The following is a 20,952-nucleotide window of genomic DNA, read 5'->3' as shown; positions in this document are numbered from 1 at the left end:
CTAACCCTCACAGACATGACCCCCACACTCATCAGGATACAAGACCTCAGGGACAAGGGGACATATATAACACCATAGTAATAGTAGAAATGTAGAAGGAAAAATAATACAAATGTCCCTGACCCCCAGCAGCCCCTATTATCAGGTGACTCATCCGCATTACTCTGTTAGAGGTGGAGAGAAGCCGATAGCCATGTCTGTCCACAACAGGCAAATAATACAAAGTATCCCTTCATATAATCAGCAGAAATTCTGAGCTGCAATCTGATTGGTTATTGCAGGAAATTCCTTATTTTGTCTGTTCTATATTTTTGTATACAAATATTTTTCTGACCATTTTATAACTTATAAATGTCATATTTATAATTCTTTCTTCTTTTCCTTCTTCCGCAGGTGGCACCAGACCATAGACTGGAGCGACTGCATCCATTACCAGTAATTATCTTCCAGTATAATTACCCTATTTCTCTACTGTTTTTGCAATTGCTGTTTCTTTTATTTCTCCTCTTAAAAAAATTAAACCCCCATCTCTCCCAAAATGATGCACAGAAAAATAATTAAAGGAGATGTCCCGCGCCGAAACGGGTTTTTTTTTTTTTCAACCCCCCCCCCCCGTTCGGCGCGAGACAACCCCGATGCAGGGAAGTAAAGGAAGCTTACCGGAGCGCTTACCTTAATCCCCGCGCTCCGGTGACTTCAATACTTACCGCTGAAGATGGCCGCCGGGATCCTCTGTCTTCGTGGACCGCAGCTCTTCTGTGCGGTCCACTGCCGATTCCAGCCTCCTGATTGGCTGGAATCGGCACGTGACGGGGCGGAGCTACACGGAGCCGCTCTCTGGCACGAGCGGCTCCATAGAAGACTGCTGAAGACCCGGACTGCGCAAGCGCGGCTAATTTGGCCATCGGAGGCCAAAAATTAGTCGGCACCATGGAGACGAGGACGCTAGCAACGGAGCAGGTAAGTAAAAAACTTTTTATAACTTCTGTATGGCTCATAATTAATGCACAATGTATATTACAAAGTGCATCATTATGGCCATACAGAAGTGTATAGACCCACTTGCTGCCTCGGGACAACCCCTTTAAATTATCCCACCAAACTCTGCCCCCATAGGGTGCAGATGAAGACAAAATCACAAAGTTATAGTTATTAGAATGTGGAGATTAAAAATTTAAAAAACTGTTGCATCCTTATAGCCTAAAAAAGGCTTCTTAAAGGGTTAACCTGGCCACCTATAGGTTATCATTTTTATACTTCCATATAACATATATTATTCTCTGTTCACATTAGCTGCCAGAACTAAATTTCTATATATGTGATGTGTTGCTCCACAGAGAGGAAGATGAGGACAGAGGTGCCGATGCCTTCACCTATCTAATGCATTCACTCATCAATAGATACATCAAGACCGGATCCACTAACACCAATGTGTAAGTACAGAATCACCTACAATGTGCTTACTGTATATAGATACCATATATCACACTACATTACAGATAGTTCATAGATGATGCGTCGGCTCCGTACACGAGAGACACATTCATGGCCGACACTGATGTTTCTAATCATACATCTTATAGTAGACAGATAATTTACAAGATTGTCATCATCTTCTTTACTCTCTGTTAGGACCTGGGATGATGTGGATGTCGTGCCACAGGGTTTGGATAAGCATCAAGAACGTGCATATTTTATGAAGAACATGTAAGTATCTGACTGCAGGACCTCCATGATAGTGACTGTTACCCCAATATCTGATGCTATCCCTCGTAGACATGAACCCCACACTCATCAGGAGACTAGACCTCAGGGACAAAGGGCCATTTATAACACCATAGTAATAGTGGGAATGTAGAAGGACAAATAATACAAATTTCCCCGACCGCTCCAGTAGGCCCTATTATCAGGGAACTCATCCACATTATTCTGTTAGAGGTGGAGAGAAGCTGATTGCCTCTTCTGACCAAGACAGGCAAATAATACAAAATAGCCCTTCATATAATCTTTAGAAAATGTCATCTACATTCTGACTGGTTATTGCAGAAAATTCCTTGTTTTGTCTGTTCTAGATTTTAGTATATAAATATTGTTTTTTTGACCATTTTATAACTTGTAAATGTCATATTTATAATTCTTTCTTCTTTCCCTTCTTCTACAGATGGCACCAGACCATAGACTGGAGCGCCTACATCCATTACCAGTAATTATCTATCAGTATAATCACCCTATTTCTCTACTGTTTTTGCAATTGCTGTTTCTTTTGTTATTTCTCCAACTAAAAAAGTAAACCCCCATCTCTCCCAAAATGATGCACAGAAAAATAATTAAATTATCCCACCAAACTCTGCCCCCATAGGGTGCAGATGAAGACAAAATCACAAAGTTATAGTTATTAGAATGTGGAGATTACAATTTTAAAAAACTGTTGCATCCTTATAGCCTAAAAAAAGGCTTCTTAAAGGGTTAACCTGGCCACCTATAGGTTATCATTTTTATACTTCCATATAACATATATTATTCTCTGTTCACATTAGCTGCCAGAACTAAATTTCTATATATGTGATGTGTTGCTCCACAGAGAGGAAGATGAGGACAGAGGTGCCGATGCCTCCACCGGATCTATCACAGAGACCGGACTCATCAATGATTCCATCGAGAACGGATCTGCTACCAGCAATGTGTAAGTACAGAATCACCTACAAGTTGTTTATTAAGTACACCATATATTACACTGCATTATAGATATTTATAACTGTAATATATATTATGTGTAGGAAGTGCTGAGCAGGGAGCGAGAAGCAAACAAGAAGCCCGCGAGCGACCGGCAAGTCTTTCAGTGTGAAAGCACTGCATGAGTGCTAATGACCTTAGCGGTGGCATCCACACTCATGCAGTCACTTCATAGACTGTCGGACCGTGTAAAAGGAGCTTTAGACACCATATATTTCACTACATTACAGATGGCTAATTGATGATTGATAAGTGTCTGTAATAGGATGGAGAAGGATACGGATGGGATAAACATGGAGAAAAATGAGGAATTGGAGGGTGATGATGAGGAGGATGAGGTGGGATACATGATGGATCTCATTGTAGGACCCCGCAGCAGTGACCGTTATCCCAATATCTGTGCTTATCCTCCTGGACATCCCCCCACACTCCCTCATCAGAAATCACCCTTCAGAAACAAGGGGCGGACATGATGGGGAAACAATATAGAATAAACCATCATTCAATCATTACAATACATGACATCAGTAGTTCATGGTCTGTCGTGAACGCCACCGAATATAATGGCTTAGTTTTGTTTTTGGGCATTAGGTTTTTCATCATGTATATTTTTCTTCAACAGTAAAACACCCGGCAGATGGAAGAGATTCAGCAGGTGAATACAAGATTCATTCATTTATTATGTCTTAGAGGTTTTTTCTCTGTTGTTCATGGAAGTCGGGCTTTGGCTCTGTTAACATTTGTGTTGTGGATTCTGTTTTCCTTCTATATTATGGGGACAGGAAGACAGAATCTCCTGGGTAAAAGGTTCTATCATATAATGACTCTGTATGGCACTAAACAGACCCCATTGACTATAATGAGTCTGTTTGGTTCCTGTTATCCTGTCTCGCATTTTACTGGACATAAATGTTCTGCATATAGGACTTTTTTGTCCATTTCATGCATGATCTGCGCCGGGGTCTCCGGACAGAACCTATGGCACAGATGTCAGCAAAGCCTTATTTACTCACCTACATCCCCCTATGTACAGATTAGAGGTAATGGTGATCTAATGATTACCAGCCATTAACCACTGTTACCAGTCTGTACAGAAAACAATGCCTAGAACACATAGCTTGTGCCCCCTGACATCTCTCTCCTATTCATCCAATACAGGGAGATCCTCAATCAGTAGCCACAATTCTCTTCTGCCCAAGTCTTTATTGGCCACCTGTATTGTGCTCAGTGTATACTGCTGTATACTGTGAGTTACACGTTATGTGGTATATGGATGTATAATGACCAGGTTCATGTTCAGTAGATAAAACCCCATCCATTTGAGACAATGCCAAGTACATCTAGTCCATGTAAAGAAGGATAATGGGGGAACAAGCCCCCTCTAAACCCTCACATTGGTTTGGTGTATTACCTGGAGTTGAAACCTTATATATCACCACTTTTCTGACCCTGAACTTCCATCCTCCAGTATTGCTTAGTGACTAATACTTGTTTTCTTCTTTATTTAGAGCCTTCAGCAGACTGTTTTCCTGTTTTGCCTGCAAAAGAACAAATAACAGCTGAAACGTCCTGTCTCTCCTAATCCCCCTCCCCTCCCTCACCCCACCCACATAACCCTCTCCCCTCTCCCACCCAATGAATCTTTCCCTTCCCCAATCACCTCCACTCCCTCATCCCCATCCCCAAATCCCAGTGTTCAATGTCTATAGCCATTCTTAGAAAGATAGATAGGGATATGAAAAAGATATGAGATAGATAGGGACATGAGATAGATAGGGATATGAAAAAATATATGAAATAGATAGGGACATGAGATAGATAGGGATATGAGAAAGATAGATAGGGACATGAGATAGATAGGGATATGAGAAAGATAGATAGGGACATGAGATAGATAGGGATATGAGAAAGATAGATAGGGATTAGAGATGAGCGAGCACCAAAATGCTCGGGTGCTCGTTACTCGAGACGAACTTTTCGCGATGCTCGAGGGTTCGTTTCGAATAACGAACCCCATTGAAGTCAATGGGCGACCCGAGCATTTTTGTATATCGCCGATGCTCGCTAAGGTTTTCGTTTGTGAAAATCTGGGCAATTCAAGAAAGTGATGGGAACGACACAGCAACGGATAGGGCAGGTGAGGGGCTACATGTTGGGCTGCATCTCAAGTTCACAGGTCCCACTATTAAGCCACAATAGCGGCAAGAGTGGGCCCCCCCCAACAACTTTTACTTCTGAAAAGCCCTCATTAGCAATGCATACCTTAGCTAAGCACCACACTACCTCCAACAAAGCACAATCACTGCCTGCATGACACTCCGCTGCCACTTCTCCTGGGTTACATGCTGCCCAAACCCCCCCCCCCACGACCCAGTGTCCACAGCGCACACCAAACTGTCCCTGCCCAGCCTTCAGCTGCCCTCATGCCACGCCACCCTCATGTCTATTTATAAGTGCATCTGCCAGAGGAAAAGCAGGCACACACTGCAGAGGGTTGGCACGGCTAGGCAGCAACCCTCTTTAAAAGGGGCGGGGCGATAGTCCACAATGCTGTACAGAAGCAATGAGAAATCCAATCCTGTGCCACCTCCATCTGGAGCTGCACACGTGGGCATAGCAATGGGGAACCTATGTGCCACACACTATTCATTCTGTCAAGGTGTCTGCATGCCCCAGTCAGACCGCGGTTTTTTATAAATAGTCACAGGCAGGTACAACTCCGCAATGGGAATTCAGTGTGCACCCACAGCATGGGTGGCTCCCTGGAACCCACCGGCTGTACATAAATGTATCCCATTGCAGTGCCCTGGACAGCAGAGCTAACGTCAGATTAAATGCAGGTGGGCTTCGGCCCACACTGCATGCCCCAACCGGAGCAGGGTTTTTAATTCATAGACACAGGCAGGTACAACTCCCTATTGTGAAGTCCCTGTGGACCGACAGCATGGGTGGGTGCCAGGAAGCCACCAGCGGTACATAAATATATCCCATTGCATTGCCCATCACAGCTGAGGTAATAAATTCATGTTTAATGCAGGTGGGCTTCGGCCCACACTGCATGCCCCAGTCAGACTGGGGTTCTTTAGAAGTGGACAGATGCATTTACAACTCCCTGTGGACCCACAGCATGGGTGGCTCCCTGGAGCCCACCGGCGGTACATAAATATATCCCATTGCATTGCCCATCACAGCTGAGGTAATAATGTCATGTTTAATGCAGGTGGGCTTCGGCCCACACTGCATGCCCCAGTCAGACTGGGGTTCTTTAGAAGTGGACAGATGCATTTACAACTCCCTGTGGACCCACAGCATGGGTGGCTCCCTGGAACCCACCGGCGGTACATAAATATATCCCATTGCATTGCCCATCACAGCTGAGGTAATAAATTCATGTTTAATGCAGGTGGGCTTCGGCCCACACTGCATGCCCCAGTCAGACTGGGGTTCTTTAGAAGTGGACAGATGCATTTACAACTCCCTGTGGACCGACAGCATGGGTGGCTCCCTGGAACCCACCAGCGGTACATAAATATATCCCATTGCGTTGCCCATCACAGCTGAGGTAATAATGTCATGTTTAATGCAGGTGGGCTTCGGCCCACACTGCATGCCCCAGTCAGACTGGGGTTCTTTAGAAGTGGACACATGTAGTTACAACTCCGTGTGGACCGACAGCATGGGTGGGTGCCAGGAAGCCACCGGCGGTACATAAATATATCCCATTGCATTGCCCATCACAGCTGAGGTAATAAATTCATGTTTAATGCAGGTGGGCTTCGTCCCACACTGCATGCCCCAGTCAGACTGGGGTTCTTTAGAAGTGGACACATGCAGTTACAACTCCCTGTGGACCCACAGCATGGGTGGCTCCCTGGAAACCACCGGCGGTACATAAATATATCCCATTGCAGTGCCCAACACAGCTGATGTTACGTCAGCTGTAATGCAGGTGGGCAAAAAATTAATTGGATTACACTGTTGGCGAGGGCCCCCAAAAATTGGTGTACCAACAGTACTAATGTACCTGAGAAAAATTGCCCATGCCCAACCAAGAGGGCAGGTGAGACCCATTAATCGCTTTGGTTAATGTGGCTTAATTGGTAACTAGGCCTGGAGGCAGCCCAGTAAAAATAAAAATTGGTTGAGGTGAAAGTTTCAACGCTTTAATGAGCATTGAAATGTATAAAAATTGTTTAGAAAAATTATATGACTGAGCCTTGTGGGCCTAAGAAAAATTGCCCGTTCGGCGTGATTATGTGAGGTTTCAGGAGGAGGAGCAGGCGGAGGAGCAGGAATATTATACACAGATAGATGAAGCAAAAAGGTCCCCGTTTTGGATGGTGATAGAGAACGATGCTTCCATCCGCGGGTGCAGCCTACGTATTGCTTAGGTATCGCTGCTGTCCGCTGGTGGAGAAGAGAAGTCTGGGGAAATCCAGGCTTTGTTCATCTTGATGAGTGTTAGCCTGTCGGCACTGTCGGTTGACAGGTGGGTACGCTTATCCGTGATGATTCCCCCAGCCACACTAAACACACTCTCTGACAAGACGCTAGCCGCAGGACAAGCAAGCACCTCCAGGGCATACAGCGTGAGTTCAGGCCACGTGTCCAGCTTCGACACCCAGTAGTTGTAGGGGGCAGAGGCATCACCGAGGATGGTCGTGCGATCGGCTACGTACTCCCTCACCATCCTTTTACAGTGCTCCTGCCAACTCAGCCTTGACTGGGAACCGGTGACACAGTCTTGCTGGGGAGCCATAAAGCTGGCAAAGGCCTTGGATAATGTTCCCCTGCCTGCGCTGTACATGCTGCCTGATCTCTGCGCCTCCCCTGCTACCTGGGCCGCGGAAATGCGCCTTCGGCCACTAGCGCTGTCGGATGGGAAGTTTACCATCAGTTTGTCCACCAGCGCCCTGTGGTATAGCATCATTCTCGAACCCCTTTCCTCTTCGGGAATAAGAGTGGAAAGGCTCTCCTTATACCGTGGGTCGAGCAGTGTGTACACCCAGTAATCCGTAGTGGCCAGAATTCGTGTAACGTGAGGGTCACGAGAAAGGCATCCTAACATAAAGTCAGCCATGTGTGCCAGGGTACCTGTACGCAACACATGGCTGTCCTCACTCGGAAGATCACTTTCAGGATCCTCCTCCTCCTCCTCTGGCCATACACGCTGAAAGGATGACAAGCAAGCTGCATCTGTACCCTCAGCAGTGGGCCAAGCTGTCTCTTCCTCCTCCTCCCCATGCTCCTCCCCCTCCTCCTCCTCCTCCTCCTTCTCTGGCCATACACGCTGAAAGGATGACAGGCAAGCAGCATCTGTCCCCTCAGCAGTGGGCCAAGCTGTCTCTTCCCCCTCCTCCTCATGCTCCTCCCCCTCCTCCTCAACGCGCTGAGATATAGACATGAGGTTGCTCTGACTATCCAGCGACATACTGTCTTCCCCCGCCTCCGTTTCCGATTCCAAAGCGTCTGCCTTTATGCTTTGCAGGGAACTTCTCAAGAGGCATAGCAGAGGAATGGTGATGCTAATGATTGCAGCATCCCCGCTCAGCATCTGGGTAGACTCCTCAAAGTTTCCAAGGACCTGGCAGATGGCTGCCAACCAGGCCCACTCTTCTGTAAATAATTGAGGAGGCTGACTCCCACTACGCCGCCCATGTTGGAGTTGGTATTCCGCAATAGCTCTACACTGCTCATAGAGCCTGGCCAACATGTGGAGCGTAGAGTTCCACTGTGTGGGCACGTCGCACAGCAGTCGGTGCACTGGCAGATTAAACCGATGTTGCAGTGTCCGCAGGGTGGCAGCGTGCGTGTGGGACTTGCGGAAATGTGCGCAGAGGCGGCGCACCTTTCCGAGCAGGTATGACAAGTGTGGGTAGCTTTTCAGAAAGCGCTGAACCACCAAATTAAAGACATGGGCCAGGCATGGCACGTGCGTGAGGCTGCCGAGCTGCAGAGCCGCCACCAGGTTACGGCCGTTGTCACACACGACCATGCCCGGTTGGAGGCTCAGCGGTCGGTCTGCTCTGTCAGACCCTGCAGCAGTTTGTGGGCCGTGTGTCTCTTCTCTCCTAAGCTGAGTAGTTTAAGCACAGCCTGCTGACGCTTGCCCACCGCTGTGCTGCCACGCCGCATGACACCGACTGCTGGCGACGTGCTGCTGCTGACACATCTTGATTGCGAGACAGAGGTTGCGTAGGAGGAGGAGGAGGAGGAGGAGGGTGGTTTGGTGGAGGAAGCATACACCGCCGCAGATACCACCACCGACCTGGGGCACGCAATTCGGGGGGTGGGTAGGACGTGAGCGGTCCCAGGCTCTGACTCTGTCCCAGCCTCCACTAAATTCACCCAATGTGCCGTCAGGGAGATATAGTGGCCCTGCCCGCCTGTGCTTGTCCACGTGTCCGTTGTTAAGTGGACCTTGGCAGTAACCGCGTTGGTGAGGGCGCGTACAATGTTGCGGGAGACGTGGTCGTGCAGGCCTGGGACGGCACATCGGGAAAAGTAGTGGCGACTGGGAACCGAGTAGCGCGGGGCCGCCGCCGCCATCATGCTTTTGAAAGCCTCCGTTTCCACAAGCCTATACGGCAGCATCTCCAGGCTGATCAATTTGGCAATGTGCACGTTTAACGCTTGAGCGTGCGGGTGCATGGCGGCGTACTTGCGCTTGCGCTCAAACAGTGGCGCTAGGGACGTCTGGACGCTGAGCTGAGAGACATTGCTGGATGGGGCCGAGGACAGCGGAGGTGAGGGTGTGGGTGCAGGCCAGGAGACGGTAGTGCCTGTGTCCTCAGAGGGGGGTTGGATCTCAGTGGCAGGTTGGGGCACAGGGGGAGAGGCAGTGGTGCAAACCGGAGGCGGTGAACGGGCATCGTCCCACCTTGTGGGGTGCTTGGCCATCATATGCCTGCGCATGCTGGTGGTGGTGCCTCCCCAGCTGATCTTGGCGCGACAAAGGTTGCACACCACTGTTCGTCGGTCGTCAGGCGTCTCTGTGAAAAACTGCCACACCTTAGAGCACCTTGACCTCTGCAGGGTGGCATGGCGCGAGGGGGCGCTTTGGGAAACAGTTGGTGGATTATTCGGTCTGGCCCTGCCTCTACCCCTGGCCACCGCACTGGCTCGGCCTGTGCCCACACCCTGACTTGGGCCTCCGCGTCCTCGCCCGCGTCCACGTCCTCTAGGCCTACCCCTACCCCTCAGCATGGTGTATTACCAGTGGTGCAGAAACAGAACGCTGTAATTAAATGTGCCGCTTATTGGCCTGTGGTTGGAGGCTGACTTCGCTTACGGAACGCCAGGAAATAATTTTGCGCAAGCCTGCTGTAACACTTAGCTGGCTGCGTATGATTTTGTAGAACTACTACACCCAGCACAGACAGACCCAGAACACTGAGCACAGTGACAGGCAGGCCAAATAGATTTTTTTGCCCAAATTTTTTTAGCAAAGGCCCACTGCCTATATTCAATCAATAATATTAATATGTCTTCTGTCCCTGCCTACGCACTTCTGTCCCTGAAGTATGTCACAGAACTGCACAGTGTTGCACTGTGAACTGCAACACAGCGGTGATTTCAGAGCCCAGACAGAGCCAGGAAATAATTTGGCGCAAGCCTGCTGTAACACTTAGCTGGCTGCGTATGATTTTGTAGAACTACTACACCCAGCACAGACAGACCCAGAACACTGAGCACAGTGACAGGCAGGCCAAATAGATTTTTTGCCCAAATTTTTTTAGCAAAGGCCCACTGCCTATATTCAATCAATAATTAATATGTCTTCTGTCCCTGCCTAAGCACTTCTGTCCCTGGAGTATTACTGCAGGGCGCAATGCTCTGCACGGCCGATATACCAAAAAAAAAAAAAAGTGCAACACTGCAAAAAGCAGCCTCCACAGTACTGCACACGGTTAGATGTGGCCCTAAGAAGGACCGTTGGTGTTCTTGAAGCCTAAAATACTCCTAACGCTCTCCCTGCCTAAGCACTTCTGTCCCTGGTGTATTACTGCAGGGCGCAATGCTCTGCACGGCCGATATACCAAAAAAAAAAAAAAAAGTGCAACACTGCAAAAAGCAGCCTCCACAGTACTGCACACGGTTAGATGTGGCCCTAAGAAGGACCGTTGGGGTTCTTGAAGCCTACAATAACTCCTAACACTCTCCCTATAGCAGCTCCAACACAATAACACTTTCCCTCAGCTATGTCAGAACGCATCTGTGGCGAGCTGCGGGAGGGGCCGATTTTTATACTCGGGTGACACCTGATCTCCCCAGCCACTCACTGCAGGGGGTTGGTATAGGGCTTGAACGTCGCAGGGGGAAGTTGTAATGCCTTCCCTGTCTTTCAATTGGCCAGAAAAGCGCGCTAACGTCTCAGAGATGAAAGTGAAAGTAACCCGAACATCGCGTGGTACTCGTTACGAGTAACGAGCATCTCGAACACGCTAATACTCAAACGAGTATCAAGCTCGGACGAGTACGTTGGCTTATCTCTAATAGGGATATTAAAAAATATATGAGATAGGGACATGAGAAAGATAGGTAGGGACATGAGATAAATAGGGATATGAGAACGATAGATAGGGATATGAAAAAATATATGAAATAGATAGGGACATGAGAAAAATATGAGATGGATAGGGATATGAGAAAGATATGAGATAGATAGGGATATGAGACAGATAGATAGGGATATTAGATAGATAGGGATATTAGATAGAAATGCCCCGATAACCCTCTCCCCAATCCCTTCCACCCTTCTGTCACCTTCGCAAACCTCTCCCTCCCCTCCACCCACCCTCCCTCCTCAGAAATCACATTTGAGAGGCAAGGGGCAATCCATTGATTGCAGTGCATGGCTCCATTCCCCAATGTTCCTCCTGTCCCCCACCCCCATAACTCTCTACCCAATAAAAACATTTTTAAAAATGGATGAACTTGTACTGGACTCTTGCAGCATAAATGGTCAAGAAAAGAGTGAACCAGAGCCTTGGTCGGGGGCCCCAGCACCTGCAGGGGTTAGCCAGGTGCTGATGCCAGCTAAGCCCTGGGGCTTACACCAACTTTGCCCCTGAGATAGACCAGCTTTGTCCATAACCTCTTTAGGCTTCTCTTATGATCATCTGCTTCCTCTTTTCCCTTTAAGTCTGAAAACTTTGGTTTCTTCCATTGAGCTTGGTCTTGTCATAATTTCTCCAGAATATACCAACACTTGGTCATTGTGGTTCTCAATCAGACGACTGCAGATCTGGAGTGCATTAATACAAATGTGACAGTGAAAATGAAGTAGTATCCCAAAAGGGGGGATGGAGTACTGGAATGACACACTGTGGAAAATTTTGTATTACAACAAAACCTTAATTAAGCGATTATTTTAGTAAGTTGTTTAGCTTAAACATACATGTCTCATAGCGAAAAGTTTTTTCTGTCCAGAATACCCCTTTAAAGTTGGGATCTTGTTAGATTAAAGGGGTTATGCCAAGAGAGACTTTTAAGATAGGTAATAAAAGCCTGATCGGTGGAGGTCTCAACGCTGAGGCCACCACAATTCTGGAGAACTGGGGTCTCACATTCCCCTCTTCTGTCACTGTAGGAATGTGTCTCCCACTTGCAGTCAAGTCAAATTGAAGGCAGCGATGGCCATAAACTCTCATAGACAAAGTGGCTATGTGCACAGTAACTTCCCCAGAGGACACCTCAGGAATGGGGGACCAGGTGAGTAGGAAAAGAGGGCGAACGGACTCCACATCACTTAAATTGTAAGCACCATAACTAGTTTATGGTAGTCATAGTCGATAACAGCTTCCCTTTAAGGTTCAGCAAAAAAGAGTGGAGAGGAAAACAGATGCTGTCCTAGATCAAAATCCAACAATTTAATAACAGGCCCATTTTGATCTTTGCTATGGGACTCTATCAATTTTACGGCAAGACTTACATTCATTAAACATATAGGTATAGACAATCCCACAACATGGACTAACACATTCTGCAGGAGTTCTCTATTTCAGAAATAGTCATTAGAAATCCCCACTTTCCGATCACTAAGTGGCCACACACTCTTTACATCATCTTTTAACTCTCTGGATTTGCTTGTTTGCTTTTCCAAATAAATGAAACAATTATTACAATTTTACGGCTTTATTTTCCATACTGGATACAAGTAGTAACAGCCTGAGGCCGAGTGCCCACGGCCGTGACAGGCTCCGCAAGCGGAATTCCGCAGCGGAGTCCATCACGGCGCCCCCCCCCCCCCAGAGACCCCATACTCACCTCCGCATCCGCTGGCCGACGTCCCGCATCCCGTGGCGCCGGCAGCATCATATGACATGCCCACAGCATCACATGACGCGCTGGCCGCGTCATATGACATGGGCGGGGAAGTGCTTTCACGCTATCTACTGCTGTGCTACAGCAGAAGATAGTGTAATGGACGGCTTCCCTTGACCGAATGGAAGCCGTCCGCGCGCATGCCCGCGGCAAATAGGACATGCCGTGGGTGATTACGGATGGTTTCACGGGGCGGAATTCCGCACTGTGAGCATTGCGCTATTAGGTTCAATAGAACCTAATGGGTGCGGGGCAACGTCGCACATTTCTGCTGCGTGATACACGGTGGAAATCCGCCCATGGGAATGATGCTGTCTTTTAATAGGGAACTACAGTAGTAGCAATGGGAAGAGTAGAGTAGGGCGCTGTACAATGTTACTGATCAGGGGGATCAGCACACTTTTGGGAGGATCAGCACACAGCAGATAGGAGCTGAGCCCATCTCTGACTCACACACCTCCGTAGACAAGTAGGGTATTCTTATATCTTGTCACCACCAGCAGAATGGGTGGAGAGCTAGTGATGGGCTGTATCCAGCCAGTGCATGCCCACACGCTGCTGATTAGCTGTGTGCAGCAAGGTCCTCAAAAGTCCTAGCAGCATGGGGATTTACTTAATGCTGGGATGGAGGCTTAGGGTTAGGGGTTGTTTCTGTGTTAGGGTTACATTATTAGCTGTTAATCCTTCCATGTCAGAGCAGGGCCGCTGTAACATGGAAGGATTTATACGTGTCTGTACATGCCTCCCTTATGGGTCTCTTTGGTGCGCAAGCATGCACAAGATAAGGCAGGTCCTATTTTTTTGCCCCCCCCCCCCCCCAAAAAGTGAAAATGAACCCATTAAAGTCAATTCTATTGAGCGTATTTTACAGCGCAAGGCTGGGCTTACATAGGTGAACCGGATTCCATATGCGGGAGGCCGTCCGTAACAAAATAGAGCATGCTGTTATTTTCTTCCTTTCGCGGAATACGCAATTTGTATCCACGAGAGTCTACAAAAAAAAGCTAAAGTACATGCCTTTCAATGCCTGCGCAATTGGAATCTGTCCGTCTAAGCCTGGCCTAATGCGCAGCACCAATCCGACATTAAGGGCTCCTTCATACGGACATTTTTGCGCATAGAAAATAGGTCACAGGAACTGCAACTATCAAAACTCGCAGATTTTAATGGGTTCACTGATATTGGCTTACTTTCTGTGCCGCATTTTTACCGGACAGAAAAGTACACGACATGCTCTATTTTTGCTTATATTTGCGCACCCGAGACTCTATAGGAGTCTGTGAGGTGCGCAATTGCATACTTCTTCCGAACAAAAATTGCGCTATTTACAGGACAATGTTGTTGTATTAATCAATAACATCAGTGACTAATTAGGCTAGTCCGCGTACTCATTAGTATGCCACACCTATTCAAACATGGTGCGGATGTGTCCTGTGCCGATGTGTACAGGGTCAGCAGCAGGGAAAAGTACAGCAAGGAACGTGGATCTGCTCTCCAGGTGACGGGATCAGGCTCCATACAGAGTGCAATAAAGCCCTCACTGGCCAGCGTGATTACGCTTTCGCCTGTGCAAAGGAGCCCTTCCTTGCAATTTTGCCTCTCACACATGGTGTGCAAATTGCGCATGCAAAAAGTAATGCGGCATGCAAACCAAGGACATCCTGCAGCATTTCTGCCACATGTAAACATACTCCAGCAGTAATAGTGAAACCCAACAGTGGCCCCAGCGATAATAGTGACAGCCAACAGAGCGGCACCAGGGGGAATAGTGACAGCCCACGGATCTGCCCTAGGGGTAATAGTGACACCCCACAGATTGGCCTCAGCGGTAATAGTGACCCCTAGAGCGGCCCTAGTAGTAATAATGACATCCCACAGAGAGGCCCCAGGGGTAATAGTGACACCCCACAGTGGCCCCAGCAGTAATAGAGAGCCCCCACAGTGACCCCAGCGATAATAGTAACGCTTCACAGCAGCCCCAGCGATAATGGTAACGCTTCATAGCAGCCCCAGCTGTAATACAGACACCCCACATAGCGACCCCAGCAGTAATAGTGATATCCCACAACGGCCCCAGTAGTAATAATGACCCTACCATAGAGTGGACCCAGCGATAATAGTGACCCCCCCACCTCTCAGAGTGACCCCAGCAGTAATAGTGACATCCCCCCAGAGCGGCCCAGCGTAATAGTGATCGCCCCCACAGAGCGGCCCCAGCGGTATCAGTAACCCCCTTCCCCCAGAGCAGGCTCAGCATAAAAGTGACATTTCACAAAACGGACACATTGGTAATAGTGACACCTTACAGAGCGGCCCCAGCTTTAATATTGACACCTCACAGCGGCCCCTGTAGTAATCGTGACATCCCACAGTGGCCCCAGTAGTAATAGTGACATTCCACAATGGCCCCAGTAGTAATAGTGATATCCCACAGCGGCCCCCTGTAGTAATAGTGACATCCCACAGCGGCCCAGTAGTAATAGTGACATCTCACAGCGGCCCCCTGTAGTAATGGTGACATCCCACAGCAGCCCCCTGTAGTAATAGTGGCATCCCACAGTGGCCCCCTGTAGAAATAGTGACATCCCACAGTGGGCCCCTGCAGTAATGGTGACATTCCACAGCAGCCTCCTGTAGTAATGGCGACATTCCACAACAGCCTCCTGTAGTAATAGTAACATTCCACTGTGGCCAACTATAATAATGGTGACATCTCACAGCGGCCATCTGTGGTAATGGTGACATCCCACAGTGGTCCCCAGTAGTATTGGTGACATCCCACAGTGGTCCCCAGTAGTAATGGTGACATCCCACAGTGGTCCCCAGTAGTAATGGTGACTTCCTACAGTGAACCCTGTAGTAACTGTGACATCCTACAGTGGCCCCCAGCGATGACAGTACTCCCCTGAGACCTATACACTTACCCCCTCTTCCTCGTGGCACCGCTGCTCCTGTACCCGGCGCACAGCCAGCACCGCTGATCGCAGGTGCACACTGTGACGTAAATGTGTGCTGCTGGACGCCTCCTCCCCTGTTTTTGCAGAACCTAGGAGAAATCAGGGAAGAAGGATCCCGGCTGCACACTGACGTCACAGTGTGCACCGGGATCAGCGCTGCTAGCAGCGCAGCTGGATGAATACGGCAGCGGAGCCGCGGCCCCTGCCGGTATTCACTAACATGGTGAGCAGCCGAAGGCGGCGCGTGCCATAGGTTTGCTATCACTGCCATAGATAGAAAGAGAGATAAATAGAGAAATAAATAGGAAACAGATAGATAGATAGATAGATAGATATTATATAGATAGATAGATATTAGATAGATAGATAGATAGATAGATAGATAGATAGATAGATATCATAGATCAGTGATAGCAAGCCTTTTACAGACCGAGTGCCCAAACCGCAACCAAAAACACACTTATTTATCGCAAATACCAACACGTTAAGGGGCGGGGCTTAGCACGATGTATGATTTTAACTCCGTCATTATAAAAGGAACAGGCTGTTTTAAAATACACAGGGTGCAGATTTTGACTGCTTTTGGATGCAGAAATGCTGCAGAATTTGCCACAGAAATTTACACTGAGGACATTCTGCAGTATTTCCACCACATGTAAACATACTCCAGCAGTAATAGTGACCCCCCCATGGCGAACTCAGCGATAATAGTGACAGCCCAGAGAGCGGCCCCAGGGGTAACAGTGACAGCCCATAGAGAGGCCCCAGGAGTAATAGTGACACCCCACAGATCAGCCTCAGTGGTAATAGTGACTCCCAGAGTGCCCCCAGTAGTAATAATGACAACCCACAAAAATGCCCCAGCTGTAATACTGAGCTCCCACAGCTGCCCCAGTGGCAATAGTCAGTCCCCACAGTGGCCCCAGCGGTAATTGTGAGCCCCCACAGCAGCCCCAGTAGTAATAGTGATCCCCCCATATAGTGGCCCAGCGGTAACAGTGACCCCCCCTCTCAGAGTGGCCCCAGTGAAAATAGTGACATCCCCCCACAGCAGCCCAGCATAATAGTGACCACCCCCACAGAGCATCCCCAGCAGTATAAGTAACCCCTTACCCCCAGAGCGGCCCCAGGGGTAATAGTGACAGCCCACAGAGCGGCCATAGTGGTAATAGTGACACCTAACAGAGCCACCACAGTAGTAATAGTGACACCTCACAGAGTAGCTCCAGCTTTAATATTGACACCCCACAGTGGTAATAGTGACATCCCACAGCAACCCCCAGTAATAATAGTGACATCTCATAGCAGCCCTCTGTAGTAATGGTGATATCCCACAGTGGCCCTCTGTAGTAATAGTGACATCCCACAGCAGTCCCCTGCAGTAATGGTGACATCCCACAGCGCCCCCCTGTAGTAATAGTGACATCCCAGAGTGGCCCACTGTAATAATGGTGACATCCCACAGTGGTCCTTTGTAGTAATGGTGACATCCCACAGCAGCCCCATGTAGTGATAGTGACATCCCACAGTGACCCCTGTAGTAATAGTGACATCCCACAGCAGCCTCCAACGGTGACAGTGCTCCCCTGAGACCAATTCACTTAGCCCCTCCTCCTCGTGGAAGCACCGCTGCTCCTCTGCCCAGTGTGCCGCCAGCAGCGCTGATCGCAGGTGCACACTGTGACGTCACTGTATGCTGCTGGACACCTCCTTCCCTCGCCGCATCACGCCTCTGTTGCGGCAGGCGCCTGTCATCTCTGTTCCACCAACTGCGTGAATGGTTGCTGAGGCCCGCTGCCGCCAAAGCACTGTGACTTGCGTACAGTGAGGCGGCGGTTGTGCAATGTCGGCTGCCGGGTAAGCGCTCCATCGCTCAAGCATTGATGTGTTGTGGCCTTGCAGGACCTGCTGGGCAACACACTGTGCAGCCAATCAGCATCAGGGTATGTCACTCCTGTCAATCTTGGCTCCACCAGTAATTCCTTGTGGTGTCAAGATGCAATTATACAAACACTATTACTATATGCTCGGTTAAGGGTTAATGCCCATGGACAGATCTCTGCTGTATTCCTCACAGCAGAAATCTGCAGCGCAATAACGCAGCTATTAGGTTCTATTGAACCTAATAGCTTTTCTGCCTGTCAGTGCTCACATGCATGATTCTGAATTGGACTTCGGCTGCGTGAAAAAAAAAATCGTGATATATTCTATTTCAACACGTTTTTCCGCAGCGGGAGGTCTCCAATAATATAATATTAATGGAGACTGCGAAAATCCGCAGCAGAATTCCGCAATCATTCATTGGTACTAGTGTTGGTGCTAAGGTCACCAGCGCTCGTGCAGAACTTTAACCTAGAAAGACTTCAGCACTGGATCACGGAGTGTGCCAGGCGAAACCTGTAAACACAGCTCCTCCCCCTGGCCACCCATATGAATAAGGGATTAACTCATTCTTAGTGTGCTGAGACTAAAAGAAGTGTTATTTCTGCATGTCCACTGTATTTATGACAGGACTGTGACTGCAAACACATTTGTGAAAAACCTATTGGGCTAAACAGAATTCAGGAACACCTATACTGCAATGGAGATATTCATAGCTCTTTTCTGCAATAATTAGGGAATTTGAGATAAGTGGAATGGCCATCACTATCTCTGTAGTAGGAAACACACTGTAGGCCTATACAAAAATTAGAAAGGGTGACTGGCAGGAAAAAAACAAGGATAGAGTGCAATGATCATCACTCTCCACGAGATAGAAAATTCACCAGAGCAGTCAGTAGGTTAAGTCAATACCTCTGTCTGTGAGTGACTAAATAAGTGGAAGGAAGGCCCTGCCCACTGATACAGGCTGAAACGAGCCAGCCGCAAACACCAAGACAACTGGGGAGCATGCAGAACCTCCAATCATACACATATATCAATGATTCCAGACATACCGATCACACATACTGTGGCATTGTGAAAATTTGCTGGAATAAACTACTGTATTTTTAAGTTACACACATATATAGTATATATATAGTAAATGAATAAATGAATTATGCATAAAAGACTTTGCATTTGTATGAGAGCATCAGACAATGAGAACAATTTATAACCCCTCTTCACTTTACCTCCAGCACATTACTTGAACTTGTAAACTTTGCATAAACTTTTTTAATAATAAACTTTCACCATATTATGTAAAGAGAAAAGCGATTACTTTAGTGTCTTTCGGGATAACTAGAAAAACAAAAAACACCAGTAATGTCTCTGGCATAGAGTCTCTTTTTATTGGAGGCAGTGGAAGTCATTACAAGGGAATGCTAACATTCCCACCTCATACCATGGGTTACACCCACAGTCCGCGCCAGATGGTTCTTCATCATCCTCAAGCCGTGAGGGACTTGTAGATGGGGACGCTGACAATGTACTTTCTTTTGACATTGGCATATGGAAGAGGAGATATGGCAGGACTCTTCAAGGCGGCCGCAGAAAGATTCCCGGCATGGCTTGTCTCTCCCCCATAAAATGGAAGCTGAAATTGGCATCCCCATAAGTTAATACAAATGGCCACAATAGCTACAGAATGTACTCCCGGACGACTCCATTACCCCGGTGTATCAAAATCCAGACCGGGTGTCTCGCTTGGGCCGTCACTCCATTTTTTTGAAGAAATAAGAGTTCCGTGCAGGCCTTGCAATGTCCTCTGGCATTGAACTAGTAGGCAGTTAAGTGATTTGTGGGTCCTCCTCCCAGTATATTGGCAGCGTTCGAGGAGTCGGCCCTACTACTAATACTTGTTTTCTTCTTTATTTAGAGACTTCAGCCGACTGTTTTCCTGTTTGGTCTGCAAAACATAAAATAACAGCTGAAACGTCCTGCCTCTCCTAATCCCCTCCCTCACCCCACCCACATAACCCTTTCCCCTCTCCCATCCAATGAATCTTTCCCTTCCCCAATTGCCTCCACTCCCTCATCCCCATCCCCAAATCACAGTGTTCAATGTCTATAACCATTATTAGAAAGATAGATAGGGATATGACAAAGATATGAGATAGATAGATAGATAGATAGGAACATGAGATATATAGGGATATGAGAAAGATAGGGATATGAAAAAATATATGAGATAGATAGGGATATGATATAGATAGGGATATGAGAAAGATATGAGATAGATAGATAGCGATATGAGAAAGATATTAGATAGGGGGGGTTATGAGACAGATAGATAGGGATATTAGATAGAAATGCCCCGATAACCCTCTCCCCAATCCCTTCCACTCCCCCACCCTTCAGTCACCTTCGCAAACCTCTCCCACCCCTCCACCCACCCTCCCTCCTCAGAAATCACATTTGAGAGGCAAGGGGCAGTCGTGACAGAGAAACAACATTGAACAAATGTTAATCCATTGATTGCAGTGCACTGCTCCATTCCCCAATCTTCCTCCTGTCCCGCACTCCCATAACTCTCTACCCAATAAAAACATTTTAAAAAATGAATACTTGACTCTGGCAGCATAAATGGACAAGAAATCAGTGAACCAAAGCCTTGCTCGGGGTCGGCTCTAGGTTTATATAGGCCTTTGGACAACAAAGTCTCAGTGGGCCACCTGAGTAATTTATAGACCCCATTCTATAACCTGAGTCATAAATATGGCCCCATAGTAGCCTCTAAGTTATTAATAAGGCCTCATTGGGCCCCCCAAGTTATTTATAGGCCCACTCACCTCCATCCCCATCCTATGGCATCCCCCATCCTCTGCCTTGGCCTCTTTTGTCGAGGCTCATGTGGAATACCACAGGCTGTATGATGAAAGCTTTGTACCCAGTGTGACAGAGAATACACCGAGCAGTGGAACAGGAAGTGCTTGGCTTATTGTAGTGCTGCTTGCATAGTGAATTGTATCTGTGTCTTAAAGATGTGGCTACAATAAATTTAAAAGAATAAAGA

Source organism: Eleutherodactylus coqui, chromosome 4 (assembly GCF_035609145.1).
Source record: "Eleutherodactylus coqui strain aEleCoq1 chromosome 4, aEleCoq1.hap1, whole genome shotgun sequence".
NCBI lineage: Eukaryota > Metazoa > Chordata > Amphibia > Anura > Eleutherodactylidae > Eleutherodactylus > Eleutherodactylus coqui.
Note: the sequence above shows the minus strand (reverse complement) of the source record.